The 17,610-nt window shown below is 37.7% G+C and overlaps 1 protein-coding gene and 1 long non-coding RNA gene across 3 annotated transcripts in view; one reads left to right on the top strand and one right to left on the bottom strand.

Annotated features, from left to right (window-relative positions):
• ARB2A (ARB2 cotranscriptional regulator A) overlaps positions 1-17,610 on the top strand; it is a 232,785-nt gene that overhangs the window by 135,278 nt on the left and 79,897 nt on the right. The gene's annotated exons all lie outside the window — the stretch shown is intronic.
• On the bottom strand, positions 15,307-17,490 carry LOC135291392 (uncharacterized). Of its 2 annotated transcripts, none has more exons than XR_010354194.1 (3): positions 17,136-17,490; positions 16,178-16,299; positions 15,307-15,591 (listed from the first exon to the last, which is right to left on the bottom strand). It is a non-coding gene; the product is annotated as an uncharacterized LOC135291392 (long non-coding RNA). The 2 variants fall into 2 exon arrangements; XR_010354195.1 differs by lacking the exon at positions 15,307-15,591 and adding an exon at positions 15,612-16,085.

Genomic DNA, 17,610 nt, shown 5'->3' with positions numbered 1-17,610 from the left:
GCAGGATGACAAACAGGTTTGTAATAACAATCCCTTTTGTGCTACAGGTCTATGAATCTTGGAAGCTTGTTTTGTATTTCTTTCATGCCTTGTTTCTCTTGGCAGTTTCTCCCACTTTAATGTCACCTGCAAATTTAATTAATTCCAGATAATTAATGAAGATGTTAAATAAAACCATATTTGGCATCTATCCCAATATCTGGCTAGAGATTTCCTTCTGACTCAGTAAATTCCTTTGTATTATTTTCCTTTCCTGCATTGTTTCCACTGTTTTAAATTCTGCAAGACAGTATAACTTATCAGTCAGTTTATTTTTCATTTCATATTCCAGCTTTGAAAGGAAGAATAAAAGCCAAAGCACAAGGCCATATTCAAAGAATATATCACTCATCCTTTCAGCTGTTTGCAGATAAACTTCATCCTTTGAGCCTCTCCCAAAGCTGATGGGCAACATCTCTGTGCAACCTTATCCTTGAAATGTGTAGAGCACACTGTTGATTATGATAATTTCAGAATTAACTGAAACCCAGGGCAACTAATTTTCCTGAATTTCTTGCCTGCCTGTTTATTTCCTCACTGGTTGCAGAAACTTCCCAGAAGTTAGAAGCTCCATAGAGGTGTTTGCTGTATGAACCATCTCTTGCTCATCAGAGCTCTTCAAGACATAGGAGAAATTCATCAATGGTAACAAGAGACATGTCTTCTGTATGGAACCTCTTAAGTACCTGATAATGCAGAGTTTTGCCTTATCACCATTCATTTGATGGAAATTAATTCAGTTAATCTCTTTCTTGGGTCTCTGAGGTGAACTCCTGAGGTGCTGGTACATATACTGCCTTGCTGCGCCAATAAAAAGTCACATCTTCTGTTTTCCCTGACACACTAGTTTTTCACCCTATCCACATTGATGATCTTCCAGCTTTGCCTTCTTAATCTTCTGTGAATGTGCATCTTGCTTTTTTTTAATCTAATCCACCTGTTTCTGGTTCTTACCAGAAGGTGCCTCTTTTTGCTGTGTTGCATCAGGACAGGAAAATGAAATCTCTAGAGCATTAGTTTATGGGGATGTGGTAATTGTATCTGGCTCTGGATTGATACGGCTGCAGAGTCAATTGATTGGCTGTGATGATTGTGGGATTCTTTTCCCACTGAGTACAGTATGAAAAAACAGGCATTTTTTGAAATTTTGTGTGTTGTCATCTCTCTAGATTGGTTTGGTGAACAGCACAATATTAAAGATTTTACAAGATACAACATTGTCACAGTGAAAAGGTTTGCAGTTCTTTTTTTACAGTTCTTTTTGAATGTATATAGGAAGACTAATAAAGAAAAAGAGTAGAAATTTTATATTTGCTTATACAATGATGTGGGAATATCACACACATTATGCACTTACAAGTTTTGTGATGAATTGAGATTATTCCATCTGAAGTATTAAGCTGTTCTAAATGCTTGCATTTGTTTTCTCTTAACGGAGCAGAACATTTGAAAAAGGAAGTTGTCTCACTGTTATTTCACATTTTTTCCCATTTCTGTGACCTTAGGCTCTTGAGACTACACAAGTATATCATGTTCATGTTCATTTAAATGGTAATCATGCTGAAAAATATATGTATGGATTTTGCGTGGAACAGTAAAGCTTTTATAAAACTTTAAAACCCACTTTAGCGGATCAATCAGAGAAACTACAAGTTAATAATATATTAGGCATTGCAAATCCAGGTGGAATAAAAGGAATGCAAACATACTTTAGTAAAGGGAGCTCTCAAACTGTGGTATCATAAAAAGCAGCTGTTTCAAAATATTAGTGAAGTATTTTAGTATTAATAATAGCATGATTACCAATGTTTAAATGTTAAAATATGTTAAAATAGTCCTATTTAAGGGCTTTGATTAAATGTGATAAGAAATAAAAATGTGAGTAGATTTTGTGTGTATATTAAATGAGAAAACTGTGCTTTTAGTGCTGCAGAATTGAACTGGGATTTTAATGCAGTATGTCAAAGTGCAGGAGTAAAATTGCCTCATAAACACCTGAAAAATAAATAGTTTAATTAGTTATTTTTCTCTTTTCCATTTCTAAGACAAATTAAGTCTAATAAAGAGTCTCAGTATCGTGCAGTATTAGGATAGAAAGGGCATGAGGTTTTTGCTTTGATTAAGCTGAGGCATTTTATTTGCTTGTCAGTATCTGTACTATATTTTGTCTTAGAGTGGCTTGAGACATCTGACAGGAGTAATATATCTTAAAAAAATTCAAAATAACCCCCACCATCCCCCTCTCAGTCCCTACCCCTGTGGGCACATAACTGCCAGTGTTTTACAAGGTGTTAAAGTACAGTGATTATATTATCTCATCCTTTAAAAAAAGGCGTTGTTAATTTAACCCTCAGTAATCTTATTTCACCTTGCCACCATTGCAGTCTACAGCCAGCAGATTTTTTTTTAAACCAGCTGTTGAAGATAACCTAGTTTAAAGAGTTCACAGCTGAACGTGAGGGATTCATCATTATATATTTACTGTCTGAGGCTGATATAGCTGTAAGGTTTTTCAGATGCCATTGATCTATTGCGCATGTTCCCTCCCTGGGTTGCAGGACGTGCCTCTATTTGCATAAGGCCCTGGGCAAGGTTCTTTCTTGCATTGATTGGCCTGTCCAAGAGAGCCTGATGTGCTCCTGCATTGATCACCCTGTCTTTTCTTGGAAGCCAGTGTTACACTGAGTTCATCTCAAACATTCGAGGGAAAATTCTACTGCAGATGTCACAATTTTATTCAGATGTTCTTTTGAGTATAGTCCTTTCCTTATTTTTCCTTTTCCAGGATAACTTATTTTGTGGGGTTTTGTTGGGTTTGGGGGTTTTTTTCCACTAAATTTGAATGTGTTTCTGCAATTATTGTGAAGCATAGACCAGAATGTACTGAAAAGCTATGTTACATTTACACCAATTATTCCATGCTGTGTTTTTTTTTTCCTTTAAAATAATGCCTATAGCTTCCAGCAAAAATCAAAACTATTCTGTCTTCAAAGAGTTCAGAGTTATAACAGGAGAATTAATCTAAGAATATGTATACTGGTGTCTTAGCTTAGATAATTATTGTCAGTTTGTAACTTGTATGATTTGTAACTAGTTTTCTTCAGCTTTAGGAAAATACTTCTAAAATGGCACCTTCAGCACAAAACTGTGTTTGGATTTTGGTTTTCTAGAGGTATACTCCAAAATGGATCATATGGGTAAATTGCTGGGCAGACCAATGACTGATCAGAGAGGACAAATACTTCCCTACAGAGTACTTAGGTTGCCAACATGGTCTGTTGGGGGCTGTCTTTCCAGGTTAAGCAGCAGTGTTCTTAATGTGGTTATACTCAAAGGGTGGCTCATAGCTAATGAATAAGCTGACATACGAACTTTACCAAGCACATGATAGTGTTGCATATCAGTGAAAAACAAAATGCTATGGAAGAGTTCCTCTCCTATAGAGGACCAGAACAAAGAGCATCACAGCGATGTTCCTTGATTACGTTTAGAAAAATTTCCTATGGATATTTTTGTGAATTTTGTCACATTTTCATTGAAATAAATAAATATTCAGAGATACATAGCTGACGTCATGTTAATGCAATAACATAAACTGTGCAGGCTTTTTTCTTTTTTTATTACTTGAATAATAGTTCCATGTCCTTTCACTGAAGCAAGAATGCTTCCTATTGCATTGTGATACTCTGGCCTAGGGAAGATATTCCTTTGGTCATTTGGTGAAACAAAACTCAGATAAGTATAATTCAGGTAGCATATATGAAATTTTATCTTCATTATCATGCAAATGTGGTGAGAATGTAACATTTCCCAAGATGTCATTTGACTATTAGGATCTTTAGAAAATGGTCTCTCAAAGCCACAAAGCTAATATTCCAAAAGAAAGCTATATAATACCTAAAAATTGTCTGTCCTTATTTTATATGAATAATAAACGTAGTAGGACAAGCCATTATTAAAATCACAAAAGAATGTGTTGACCTGTTGGAACAAGGATCTTTTTCAATTTTTGCATCAATTATGAATTTTGAGCTTTCCATAGCATAGAAGGATGAACATGCAAATACAGATTTCAAAAAACTGTGGGGATAAAAGAAGGAGGATCATAACTGGAAATCTGATCTCTTTTGTTTCAGTACATAAATTGTATCTGTGGGTATTTATACTGATATGTATTTTGTTATACATAATTTCCTTTGCAAGCATTGTATATTTTTAGTGTCTTCACTGTGCATGTATTGTGCATCTGTACCACCTTTCATTTTTCTAAGCTGACTTTTGCTGATATTTGAGTTAATGAAGATAGAAGATGGGCATGGGCTAAATATGGACTAATCTCTTAAATGGGGAGTGTAACTTGATTTTAATTCTAAAATAAAAGAAGAGCCTGAGTGTCTCGTAGCAGCCCATTATTTTTGTTATTCAGTTGTAGGAGAACGCATTACTTGTTTATGTGTGTGAACTATGTAGGGTATCAAGACCTAAAAAATTTCTGGTAGCAGAAGAGACCTTTTGCAAGCAGTTTCAGTTTTGAAAAAGAAAGACTGGGACATGAGTATTTATAATTAAATTAAAATAAAGAAAGTAAATCTAATCTCTTCAGGCAGAAATGTCTCTATGAAAAAATGTATCTGTAGCATGCATTGTGCTGTTAAACAGTGGATGCCTTAGAAAAACATGATGAAGAGATATGTAGGTACTTCCAGACTTTCAGATACCCACCTTGGATGTTGTAGAGTGAGCTTTTTTTTGGCAGATATTTGCAGCCCCAAGTGATGACCTAGATGGGTTGAAATAAGTTTTTAAGTGTTTGAATGACTTTTAATAATTGCTTGATTGCTGCGCATCAGGAATGCAAACGAGTCCTTCTACTCAGTCTGATTAAAATAGAAGAGCACAATATAAAAACCAATATTTTAAAGTTTTCCTGTTTTCCACAATAAAAAGAGACAATTTTCTGATGCCAGGCTGATAAAGAGTGAAATTTCAGTGTGTGATAATTTCCAAGTCTCTGGATTTGGCTTGGTTTGTTTTTGGGTTTTTTTAGTTTGTAAAATTATGATATTCAGAGACTGGAAAAATTACAGAGGATGTTTGAAGTGTCATTTCTCTCCTGTGCCACTGAGACATTTTCATTTTACAAGCACATTACTGAAGTTAAGGGGTAGTTCTGTGTTGTTTTGCTAGAGAGATGTTTTCAAAGTCCAGGTACTGCTAATATGACAGATACCATGTACCAATTAAGAATGTTTTCTGTTGTTTCATTCCTACCGACATGAATGATACATATTTGGTATCTCCCGTCCACGCAAAGCCTCTTGATGATCTAACTGGCACACTTCGATCACTCATGAGATACTCTAAGTGCATTTTATAAAAGTCACTGAACTTCATTTATGCTGATTTTTTTTTTTTGAGGTAAAATGAGGTGTTTGAACAGCAAAGACTTGATCAAGAACTCCTCGACACTTATAATCTGGTGCAGCAGTCAGAGGACAGAATTGATCGAGCCTCCCAGTCTCTCTCCAGAAATGCTAATTTTCTTCACATTCTTATTTTGAGGAGAGGCTGCTTTGAGCATGATACAGACTGCTTACCACCAGATTTAGTGGAGTTGCAGTTTTAGCCTTCCTTGTTGCTGAAAGGGTAAAGAGTGTTGGTGTTCCTAACAATAGTGCATGATGAAGGCAAAACAATTAGAATCATCCTGCTCTACAGACTCTCATGTTGCTTCCAAACACCTTTTTTTCCAGGAAAAAACTCCCAAAGCAATTGTCCTATTTAAATAAAGGCTAAATCCTTTTTTTGGCTGGGCAAAACTGATTTTTATCAAATTGCATGGAAAATAGTAATTTTTTTATTTGCATTGCTTTGAATTGCTCTTCTTTTATATGTGCTCAATACCTTTTTATATTTTGCAGTATTCTTCTAAGTAAAATCTAAGTGAAGTTTTAACTCTGATTGTGAAACAAATGCTGCAGAAAAAAAAAATTGAAATTTCAATATCACTGTATTTGGTAGATTCACACGAATTGTAGAAAGGGATAGCAAGTCTATACTTTGTAACTACACAAAATTAAATTTAGTTATATAATGCACACTCCTTGGTGTATCTTACTTTGAATTTTAAAAATCTTTGTAGCTTCTGCTTCTCTTTCCTACAGACTAAGACCCCTTTTTGCAGCTTAAAAAAATATCTCAGAATCAGGTAGTTCAGGAGACACATCCTCTAGGGAAAAGCATCTGCCTGCATTCAGTAAGCCAAATGCATACATGCCATAGTGTGCTGTTCTGTCATCTCCCTTCATACATCTCATACAGCTCCACACAGGTTTACATGTTGTACATAGTATCAGTATAAAATTCGTGGTAAGTTTTATACCACGTAAGTAATTTTCTATAACATCAAAGACCTATTGATGCTGGTAATACAAGAGGTGTGTTTCAGTCCTTCCCTGCTTCACTCTGACCTCTCACATATCAACACACTCCCCTTCAATTACTCCTCTTCCACCCATATGTATCCCAAGTGAAACTTTTCCAGCCTGTCAGCAGCAAACACTTGATGCCTGCTCTCACACAGCAGCCTGCATCCACCCCTTTCCTCCATTTTCTGCAAAGCCAGTGCACTCCAGCCACCTGCTGCAAACAGCAGAAGTGCCAAGATCCAAAAAAAGCCTCCATTTTGATTGTAACCCTCCTTGCAGTGCAAAGATAATGAGTAATACTGAGGAGATGTCAGTCTTCAGGTTCCTCTTTTCTTCTGCTGGTGTCATTCATGCCACACAGATGCCTGTGCAGTGCTGTGCCTTGTGCATGTGCTCCCTGTCCTCAAGCAAGCCACACATGGCTTGAGCTCTTAGTAAATAGCAACTGCTTTCTTCTGCAAAATTAGCTTCTGCTGGCCAGCCTAAAGTGTAACCTCCTATCCCATTTTCATCAGTAGATTAGCATCCTTGGGCACAAGGGATGACACATGCTATGACAGAAAACTTTGTATTTTCTTCTGTTCCTTAAAATAGGTGTTAGTGCCTTTGTGTGTGGCAGAAAAATAATAAAAAATTTCTGAACATCCGTAATATCTGATATTGTGCTTTTGCCTTCTGCCTCCCAAACCATTTTGTGCTGAGGTGAAAATGCTGGGGCTTGGGATAGGCTTGCCCGGTGGTAGCACCACCTCCTACAAAAATATTTATTGAAAAAAGCCATAGCTGCAGCATCTGCTGTAAAATGCAATTTAATTATTTTAGTTGCTATTGCTAACTTTTTCAGAATGCTAGATTACTGCTAAAATTCTTCAAGCAAAACATTCCACATTTTGGTATTAAGCCTAAATGTTTATATTGCATTTAGTGATTTTAATGAATCGTATACACAATAGTGGTTTATTGGCAATTGTGCCCTAATGGACTTCTAAGATATCTAAAGATGTATGCACTGTTGTTCTGAATCTTGTGTTTCCAAGCATTCGTCTCTTGAACGAATACCTATTGGCTGCGTTCAAATTAAATAGGAATCAATTTATATTGTGTGTTGTAATCTTTTTGTAAAAGCCTAATTATTTACATTGCATTCTACAATGCAAGGATTGGAATAAATGTCTATCAATACTTTAGGTGGGAAAGTAGTACAAACATCTTGTGATCTGAATATATTTATAAATAGTCACTTGCACTTCTTATGCAAATGAAATTGAGTGACTGTCGGGCTGCAATTTTTATTTTTTTTTTATACTATTAGAAGACCAGCTTATTTGACACCTCATATAGATCTTTTTATATGTTTTAGGCTTTTTCCATCTGCCTGTAACTGGTGCTGTCCTGTATTATTCTTTTATACCTTTTGTCTTTGTTTCCGTATTTTATTGCCTGTACTTTATGGATGATGAGAATACTAATGAACATATGATTCATAATGTCATTCACAAGATGAACAAATAGCTTTCTCTCTTTGTCAAATGTTTATGGAGTAAAATGAAAAATCAAACAAACCCAGCATTGACTGTGTTGTAATTTCAGCTTAAATAGAATACTTATTGAGGTTTTGTAGAATTTTCCCATCAGAGAGAAAATTTTGAGAGTGCTAGGAGACTATTTTTATTTCCAAAGAGTAAAGCTTGAAGGCATAGAGGTTATCTTACAAAATTGTTGATGCTGAACCATAAAAAGTCTAAATAGTTTTAACTTTCAATTAACAAAGAAAAAAGGGGATAAGATGTCAAAACATTCATTACAGGTTTAATTCTATTTTGTGATGGATTCAAAGCCTTATGGCTGTGTTCTGGCCACTCCAGTTTAGCCATTCAGCCTGTGCTGCCTGTATTGTGTATTCAACAATTCCTGTTAGACATCTTCACAGGAGTGATTCTGCCGAGCTTTTTGGCACCCATTTTCTACATACATTTTATATATATATTTTTTTATTATTTTTTTTTTAATTTTTTTTTTTTCCCCTGAGCTGCCTGCACCATTGAAAGTGCCTTGAACATGTCAGGCTCGGTCTGTGTGCCTGTGTGCATGCATACATGTGCATATACATGGGAACAGAATAATAAGTAAATGCGCTGGTGGATACGCGTGTGCCTCTGTGCAGAAGCGCGGTGCGCGGTCCTGCAGCCGCTCGCAGCGCGCACCGGCGTGGCGGGCGCAGGGAGGGGAGGGTGATGCTGCCTGTCCCGCAGCCAGTCCCCGCGATGCTGCGGGGGGGGAAGCGGCGGGGAGGGGGGGGTGGTCTCGGCAGTCGGTGACACTAGAGGGCACTGCTTGTCCTCGGTTACAGCTTCCTTCTGGGATAGAGAGCAGAATTAGGCTGAATTCCATAATCTTACTTTAATTAACAAATGAATACTTATTAAGTAAGTCTAGGCTGTTTAATTCGTTGTTGTTTTGCTTTTAGCCTTGTGTTAATATCATGGATGGAGTCATCAGTACTTAAAATAAATGCAGAATCAATTGTCCCATATAGTAACAATTTTATAAAAGAAACCCCAACTTGAAATGTTATTCTTGACAAAGCCAGAGGGCTGAGTTTGCCCAGCCATGGGGTTTAGATCCTTTGCCAGCTGTGCTTCCAGCCAGCAAGTGTGATGGAGTGTTAGAAATGTGTTAGGGAGAGTCTCGACGACTTAGGGGGATTTTCTTCACCAAAGGTCAAGAGAAAGATGAGCAGAAGACTAGAATAGGAAATTTAAAAGGTCCATCTTTGGTATGTGTAAAACATGTACCATTTACATTATCCTTAGAAAAATGCTTCTCAGTTACAGAATACTAAATCACCTGAATTGCTGCTATAAGTTGAAGTTTCTTCCATTTATGGATTCATTTATTTTTAATGGAAATCATGAAAGAAGTGGAATAATCAGATTCATCAGGCTAAGAAAACCAGGCACCATTTCAAAAGCATCAGAAATTTAGGTGTCAAAACAATAACAACCAAGCTCAATGACACCAAGCACTGCTGTTAGCTTGCCCTTGTCCTCTACAATTGGCAGAGCATTGTAAGGAGTGCTGTGGGCTGGCCAGGTTGGGAAATTTTCTTTCCAATGAAATTCCAACGCTCAAGTTCAAGAACTTTAGTCCTGTGCTTTAAAGCATTGTTCATTGCTAAGCAGTGATTTGGGATCGGGTCCTACATGAAATCTTTTTTTTTTCTTTGTCTCCCTGGTGTTAAGCCTGAATTTTCTTTCTAGTTAAGTGTTGCTGACATTCAGTGAGTGTGTAAATTTTCCAACACCAAGTATTAATAAATGTGTGAAGCTAACAGCTGGATTGCGTGATTGTTGGAAATGACCTGTTAGTCAAGATGATGGCTGCTTAGTGTAACAAAAGGTATTTCTACATATAAGTGCTAGATTTAATATATTTGAAACATAATGATTGTCTTTAAAAAGAATGCCATTTTTAATAAACTTCTAAAATATGATTCTAACCAGAGCTCATTGCCATTAAAAAGCGTAATAATGCAATAATAGGTTGTGTTTTGTGCACAGTGAATTTTAAGTATTGTGTTTTAGTCCCGCATAATTACTTGCAAATGCTAAGGTGATTTTGAACCACTCTAGTTCTGAGCAATCTGTTTGTAAACAGTGAGATGAGTACATGCATTTTTGAAAAATCCTCCTGTAGTCACTGCACAATTTCAGATGATAGTGTAGCATGTTTATTATAAATATGTAGGTTTCCTAATTATTTCTGTATGGTCATGTATTGGACAGTGTGGTCGCCCACCTGATGTTTAGTAGTAGATCCATCATTTAATAAGAGTGAGCATCACTTAGTTTTGCTTTATCAGTTCATAAACAAAAAGAAATAAAAAAGATGTTTAATCAACAAGAGTGCAACTCTTTTTGCATTCACAAAATGGTAATTTGAAATCTTATTTTGTGTGTACTAATGGTCTATAAGCAGTGAGATGCCAGAATTGCTGTAACAGGTTTTGCCTGGTCCTAGAAGGATTTTGCTTATGGCTATGAAAAGTTAATTTCAGATCCTGATACACTTGCATTAATTTTTGGGACATTAGCTGAGTGTAGTGCAGCAAAGAAAAACACTAACACAACACCAGTGTGTGTAGCTAATTGTTACTACCTCCAACCAAAGCAGCATCAGTAATGTGCAGGCCACAGTGTCTGAAAAAAAAGAGGTAGGAAACTGGCAGAAAAGGTCTCACAGATTTCTTCTTGAGGGTCTTTTAGAAAATAACTGAGGAAGAAAAGCAGAAACAATGGCTTCACCATGTCCTGAAGGTGATACAAATGGATCTTGGCGTACTTGGAAGATTCCGTTTGTTCATTAAAATACTGTTTGACAATCAAACTATAGAATGTACCAAACCTTCCTGCTTCTGAGTGAGAAAGCTCATCTTCGTGGTTGTATGATTTATGTATGAGAAACAAATGATTTAGATGCTTTTGTGCACCATACTTCAGTAATGTGTTTGTATTCTGTGGAGTGTTTGCTGACAAAAGGAGCATGTTATCTCTTCCTTTGCTAGTAAGGGATCTGTTGACTCCACAGCTGTGTAAAAACCTCTAATCAGCACCTATTTTAATCAGCAAGAACTTTACTATAAATCATTATCAAAAAAAAAAAAAAAAAAAAGCATTGTGCTATGCTTTTATACCACTACATTTATTTTGAAATTAATAGGGAAAAATAATACAGAGCTTGTGCTTGAGATGGGCTAATAAGCGTGCCCATGAGACTTTCCTTTTCAAGAACTAAATGAAAGCTTTTGCATTGCTAACAGGCTACAAAAGTTGCTTAGGTAATAAGACTCCTTTTCTCTTATCAGTTAAAAAGAAAAGGGGAGGGATGGGATGGCTCAAGGGATTGGTAATCAGATTACAAAGTCTTTCACTTCTAGGTCACTGGTTCAAATCTGCCCCCTGTTTAGTAGTGACCAAAAGCTGTTCCCATCTGATGGCTTTTCAGTAGCCTTTGTGCAATTCGTGAATGATCTATATGCAATGCTTGGTGAAAATCACTCCTGGCCATTGCTTTGGGAGTTTTCAACTCAAACCCTTTAAGTAGGAATAAATGATCTGCTCATGCATTGAAGGGTTTGGTGGGTTTATTTTTCAGAATAATTTTAATAAGTTAGAGAAGCAGTGCAGCTGAATTTGCACTGTAACAGCTGCTGTGGGCTACAGCTGCCACCGTCACTTCCCACTAACATTGCTTCGTAAAAAGTTGTTGCCAGCTTACTTAAAATTGGACTGGTGTGTCTTAATTTGAGGCACATGGTATCATTCCAGTCTACTTTCATATTAGATTAGAATAGATAAAACCATAATTGAAAAAATAAGGAGAAATAAAAGAAAATTACTAAATTTTTTCAGCTTAGAGGAAACATACTTATTATAGTAAAATTTATTTTGACAGAGTGTGAAAACATTTTTATTGATAGTTTTAGTATTGTAGTAATGCTGTTGAAGCTGTGAGACTGCAGCTTCAGTGGGTTCTCGTGCAATATGTGACTTAGACCACTGTGGTGTGCTCAGATAAATGTTGGAATAACTTTATAAATTGAAAACAAGGGAAGCCAGAAAACTTGGTGGTACCTGAAAAGAAGTCTTTGAAGTGTATGTTTTCTAGTGTTGCCCCTTACTGGTGCTTACTTTCTAGTAGTTAAATAATGGACTTTTATACTGGGCTCTTGTCAGCGTTTTGAAGTCCTGTTTTCCTTAAGGCAGAGGAATGCTAGAGGGCAGTTGCTATAAAGGGAATGTAATTTCTGGTTCATTAATATATGGACCTGAATGGAGGACTCTCTGCTAGATGTACATTTCTGTGTAAATTGCTGTGACAGTTTATGAATTTAGAGATGTGTTTGTGTCCATAGGGATGCACTCAACCCATTACAAAAGTATGACTTTTTCCTTAAAACCAGCCAAAGTATTCTTTTGAGGCAGCAGGCATGCCACATCTATGTTGCAGTAGATTTTTTTGCAATGAACTAGGTATTTCATCAAACTAAATGATATTTCATTAACGTATGTCTCACTGAATCAAATTAATCACATCACCCACCTCTCTCATTACTCACATAAACTTCAGAGTTTGCTTGTAACACCTCACCCTGGAAAAATAAAATATATATGTATGCTGAGCAGAGCTTGATGGGCACCAGCAAGTGGAATGCACATTTAGCACAGGGCCAGCACAGGTCTTGCTCTCCCAAGAACTCATCCTCAGATGTTGGGAATGATCTGCCTAACATGTTTATTGCTTCACACTGAAGACCTAAGCTAGAAGAGTGCTGATAAAATCTGTACCACAACACATGGTCATACCCATGTTTTGTTAGAATGGCTTGGGTGGGAATTTACTGCTACTATTTTCACACTTGGCTTTCAACTGCCAAGTTAGCTGGCCTGTGATGCAACGTCATCCCCTCTGGAAACTGCAGTAATTGCAGGAAAAGAAAATCCCAGGCAAGGTATTTATGATCCAAACCAGAACATTCTCTCTTAATAATACATTGGTATCAGATGTCTCAGAGGTTTGTGGGCTCGGAGCAACTGGTGTGGTATCCCACTGGAAAACAGAGGCTGTCCCAGCTGCTGCAGGAGCGGTGTGTCTCCATGTCCTAGCACCAGGGTGTTTCGTGGTCTGCTCATAGTGTTGGGCTCAAGCTTACTTGCACCTACATCTCTGGCCCCCTTTAACAGAGGGGAGGAGTGGGATCTAAGTTTAGCAGTACAAAAGGTATGCAAAAAAACCTTCCAGCTTCACAGGGCTGTTTGGTCCAGGAGCACAGGTTTGTAAGCCAAAATCATTCATTTCAGAAGTTCACACAAAGGCAGGGTCGGGGGAAGGAAATATTCTGAAAACACTGGCAGCACACCTTTCTTTCTTTTCCCCAGGGAGGGCTGGTCTTGTTCTGGTGGTTAGGTCAAGGCATGTTAGAAATGGGCAGACCCATGATGGTTCAGCAGAGTTTGCGTATATTTCAAGGTTGTTGTGAATTTAATCATTAGTTTAGAAAATAATTTGGTTAAACTGAGAAAACCTTCCAGCAAAGCATTTTTCCTAGTGTAGTGGTGCTTTTTGTGAAGTTCAAAAGGACCCCTATAAGCCATAAGTGCATACCTGTGTATTGAATGTGATTTGGCACTGTACATGTTTCTAAAGTTAAGATCTGACTCCCTCCATTGATACAACCCCTCCCAAAGCATACAGAAGCCTTCAAGTTGCTGTCTCTGATGAATGTTAATATATTAAGTACTAGAGACTTGAGTGTGATGTCATCTGTCTAAGAGGAGAGACATGGAAACTGAAGCTCCCAGAGGTGAGAGGTGTGAATTGTATTTGGTGTCATGGTCCAGTTACATGCTGAATTTCTACCAATTGTGTGATAAGCCATATGGCTTGTCAGACCCCAGTCTGCCTGCATAAGCTAAGGTGGTGGTGGTGCTGGTAGTGAAATAAAATGCAAACTTATCCTGGTGTCTTTCTTCACTGAAGAGGACTTTGGAGGAAAAGGAGCAGGAACAAAGCTTGCAGTTGCTTTCTGTCTTAATGTTGTTTATGAATTTTATGAGATCAGAGGGTCATGGGGAGTATTTTGCTAGTGATGTATAATGGTTTGGAAATAAACATCATGGGTGGCTCCAGCTACTTTTGATCTAGTTAAATGGCTATTTTGTATATTCTATTTAACTTCCTGTAAAATTAGACAAAGAGCATACAGGAATGCTTCTGTGTGTGCTAGATGCCTAAATTTCCAACTGTGTGTTCAGGACCAAACAAAAAGAAAATGGTTCTCTTTCAAGGAGGTTATAATTCGTTGGATGTATAATAAAAAGGAGACATGAAATGCTGTGGGAAAGAGAAACTGCCTTTCTACCTTATCCCATGATTTAAACATTTTAAATTTGTATTGATGATAGCCTGAATATGTAGATTTCACTAAGTATATTTTGCTTTCCATGATCTCTCTGAAATCTTTTCTTGAAGTGGGACTTCTTCAGTTGAAAATTATGAGCCTTTAGCTTACAAGGATAAGCAAGTAATTAAAGCTGCAGCAAGCCTTTTTCAGAGTACACTGGCCAGAAACTGTAAAGTGTGTTCAGAAAGTTCAGCAGACATTTGCTTTAGTGCAGGGGTGACTAATCTTCATGGTCCTGTGGCATCCTGATGAGCTCTCGTGATCACAGGACAAAATGACAGGTGCAACCTGTCATTTTTTCAGGTTGTACCTGGTGGATGAGACATGCACTATTGCAGCTCTGCCTGCTGGCTCCTCCTGCACTGGGAGGGGAGGGTTGCCCAGTGCTCTTCAAACCATCCCAGCTTGCCTACTGGTGTAACCTGGTTTCAGGAGCCAACAGTGTGGCCTGGCTTATACCTCCAGGAAAGTCTGAGTCTGGCAACCTGAGTGCAACCACCAGAGGCAGAGTCCAATCCAAAATTTTCAGGAAGACTTTTCCACTTCCTAATAACCTTGAAAATAAACATGCATCATTCTTAACAAGTCAGTCCCTCTTCGAGGCTTGTGAATAAAAGAGTTTAGGTTATTTCACCAAAGAAGGACTGTGTATGATAAATTACTGGGAGTATTTGGTGCTTTTGTGCAGCATCCATTGTCCTCACACTTAGGCACAGCATACATTATGCTAAGAAGTGGTGCTTGTTTTTCTTTTCTTGACTCATCTCTACCTGGCATCACTTCTCTGAGTGATGTCATCAGTACTGGAAGGTGATTTCTGGTGTTTAATGAGCAGGATTTTGCTGGGGGCAATGCAGAGCATAGTACACATCAGTCTCCTGGAGCATTCCTCAGAAGTTTATTACATGGGCAAGCTGATGACCAGCTTGATGCAGGATCACCAAGCAGGCCAGGAGGAGGAGCACAGGAATACTTCATGGCAGTGAGATGGCATCTAAGACACCCACCATGTTTCTATCTCCAAGGATGCTGAGGAGGAAGTTCTATGTTGCTGCAGTGCCGTGTCTCTCCAGATGTGATGGAGTGCAGGTGCATGCCATATGTCTTTGAAGGATGGAGAGTCTGAGCTTTCCTTGCCAGTAAAGCTGTGCCTGATGGCTTCTGTCACAGGACATGGACCAGATGTTTAATTATGAGTCTGTTCTGTACTCTAAATTGGAAGATCTTTTTCTGAATAATTTCTTTCTTTTTTTTCTTTTTTAATATTATGTACAACTCTATTTTATATAGTTATACATCTTTTACTTCACAAAGCCCTTCAGCATATGAAGTATCTCCAAGGAGACTTGTTATCCTTGTTGCTACTTTCCCGTCTCATGAGTGGCTGGAAAACCTTGTTAGATGGCATGTCCAATGCCTGATAAAGAGGGCTGATTTTAAAAAAATCCATTCTTTACTGTTTTGCAGTCTTTGAAGATGTCAGTCATATATTGACAACCCAAACCATTCTGTGGTTCTATGGTATTGTGGTCTGCTTTGTGTAATTTGGGTTTATACCACACAGGCACATAATTTTTTGGTGAAGGAGAATGCAAGTGGCAGCAGCATTTTAGTGGAAAAGAAGAGGGAAGCTCCTTCTCTTCTCGTTTGGCTGCCTGTAGTAACAAAGCACAATTTGTCATTCCCTAGTCACAAGGAGAGTTGCCTCCAGAAGTTTATGTGACCTCAGAAGTTTCAGTTTACATACCTCCTTACTTCAGAGATGTTGCCTGTGGAGATGCTTTTCCTTTCTGAAGTTACTCAGAAGTTATAAGAGTCGAAACTGAGGCTTCAAAGGACAGGAAGAGTGATTGTTGCGTTATCCTCTGGCTGAAATGGAAATCCAGCTATGTTTAAATGACAGGGATGTCAGACTTCATGTCCATCTGTGGGCTGCTGAGCTTAACACTTAGTTTTTCTCATCTCCTGGGGTTTTCTTTTTATTTCTTTTTATTTCTTTTTTATTTCTTTTTATAAGGAAGTCTGGCTTCCTTACAGAAGTTAATATATAGATTGATAAATTTGTGTACATGTATGATAAAACCAGGGCAATTTCCTAAATAAATGACCAGGGTCTTCAGACACAGCCAACATCTAGAAGTTGGTGGAGGATTTGCTCTTCTTGATGTTAAACCAATGCAGTTCTCTGTCTAGGTATAAAATTAAATACCAGGAACCTGATTATTTCCTTGAAAAATACACCAGTGTGAGATTTGCATGAAACTGTAGTGACAGCTGTCCATCTACCATTCAAACAGAGGCAATGAAGACGTAATGCCATTTTACCCTGCTGTATTTGATACTTAACATGTAAAAACAATTATTTACTTGATTGTTTCACATCCATTTCACTAAAATGATTGTTCACTTTTACACTGAGTTCTGGATTTACACATTTATTGAAACATGAGAAAATTACTTCCATAACTTACTCGAGGCTATGTTTTTCATTAGATATGAACCATTACCTTTTTAATGGTATAAAGTCAAAACAAAACTCCAAGCCCTTATATCATTTTGTTTTCAAGCCTTGTTTATTATTACTTGTGTTACACACTGATTTTCAGAAGCAATTTATTTCAACTAATTTGCCATCTCAGAGATTTAAGATCACTGTATTCTATTTAAATTTACCTGAGTAAGAAAAATTAAAAGAACCTACTTACTCTGTTTCAAGGCTTTTAGATGTTTTCACCCTCATAATGCAAAAAAGGAGCCCAGCAAGACAGGCTGAGAGTAAACAACTAGTTTTATTCATCCATTTTGTATGTGTACTGGATTTTTAGATAGACCAGAGCTGTTCCATTATAATTTAGAAGATGTTGAGCTCAAGGAAGTACCTTAGGAATAACTTTTTTTTTCTAGATACAAAGGATTTTTTTTCTCTCCAGCCCTGCTGCCTGATTGGTGTGAAGTCAGCCAAAGTAACTATCACTGAGACATTGACCAGGCTTGAAGCCTTGGAGCTGAAAACAGTGGCAGTTTGGAGCTGGACTGGGTAGGTCACATCCCCCAGATGGGTGGAACAGATGGCTGAGGTTGTTAGCAACATCAACAGTCCAGCTTCTATCTGCCACCCTTCAGTCGACCCCATGCAAGTTGTGAGCTACCACAGAGAGTCTGAAATATGGCAGCTGAAGG

This window comes from Passer domesticus, chromosome Z (genome assembly GCF_036417665.1).
Source record: "Passer domesticus isolate bPasDom1 chromosome Z, bPasDom1.hap1, whole genome shotgun sequence".
Taxonomy (NCBI): Eukaryota; Metazoa; Chordata; class Aves; order Passeriformes; family Passeridae; genus Passer; species Passer domesticus.
Note: the sequence above shows the minus strand (reverse complement) of the source record. Positions and strands in the feature narration are given on the sequence as shown.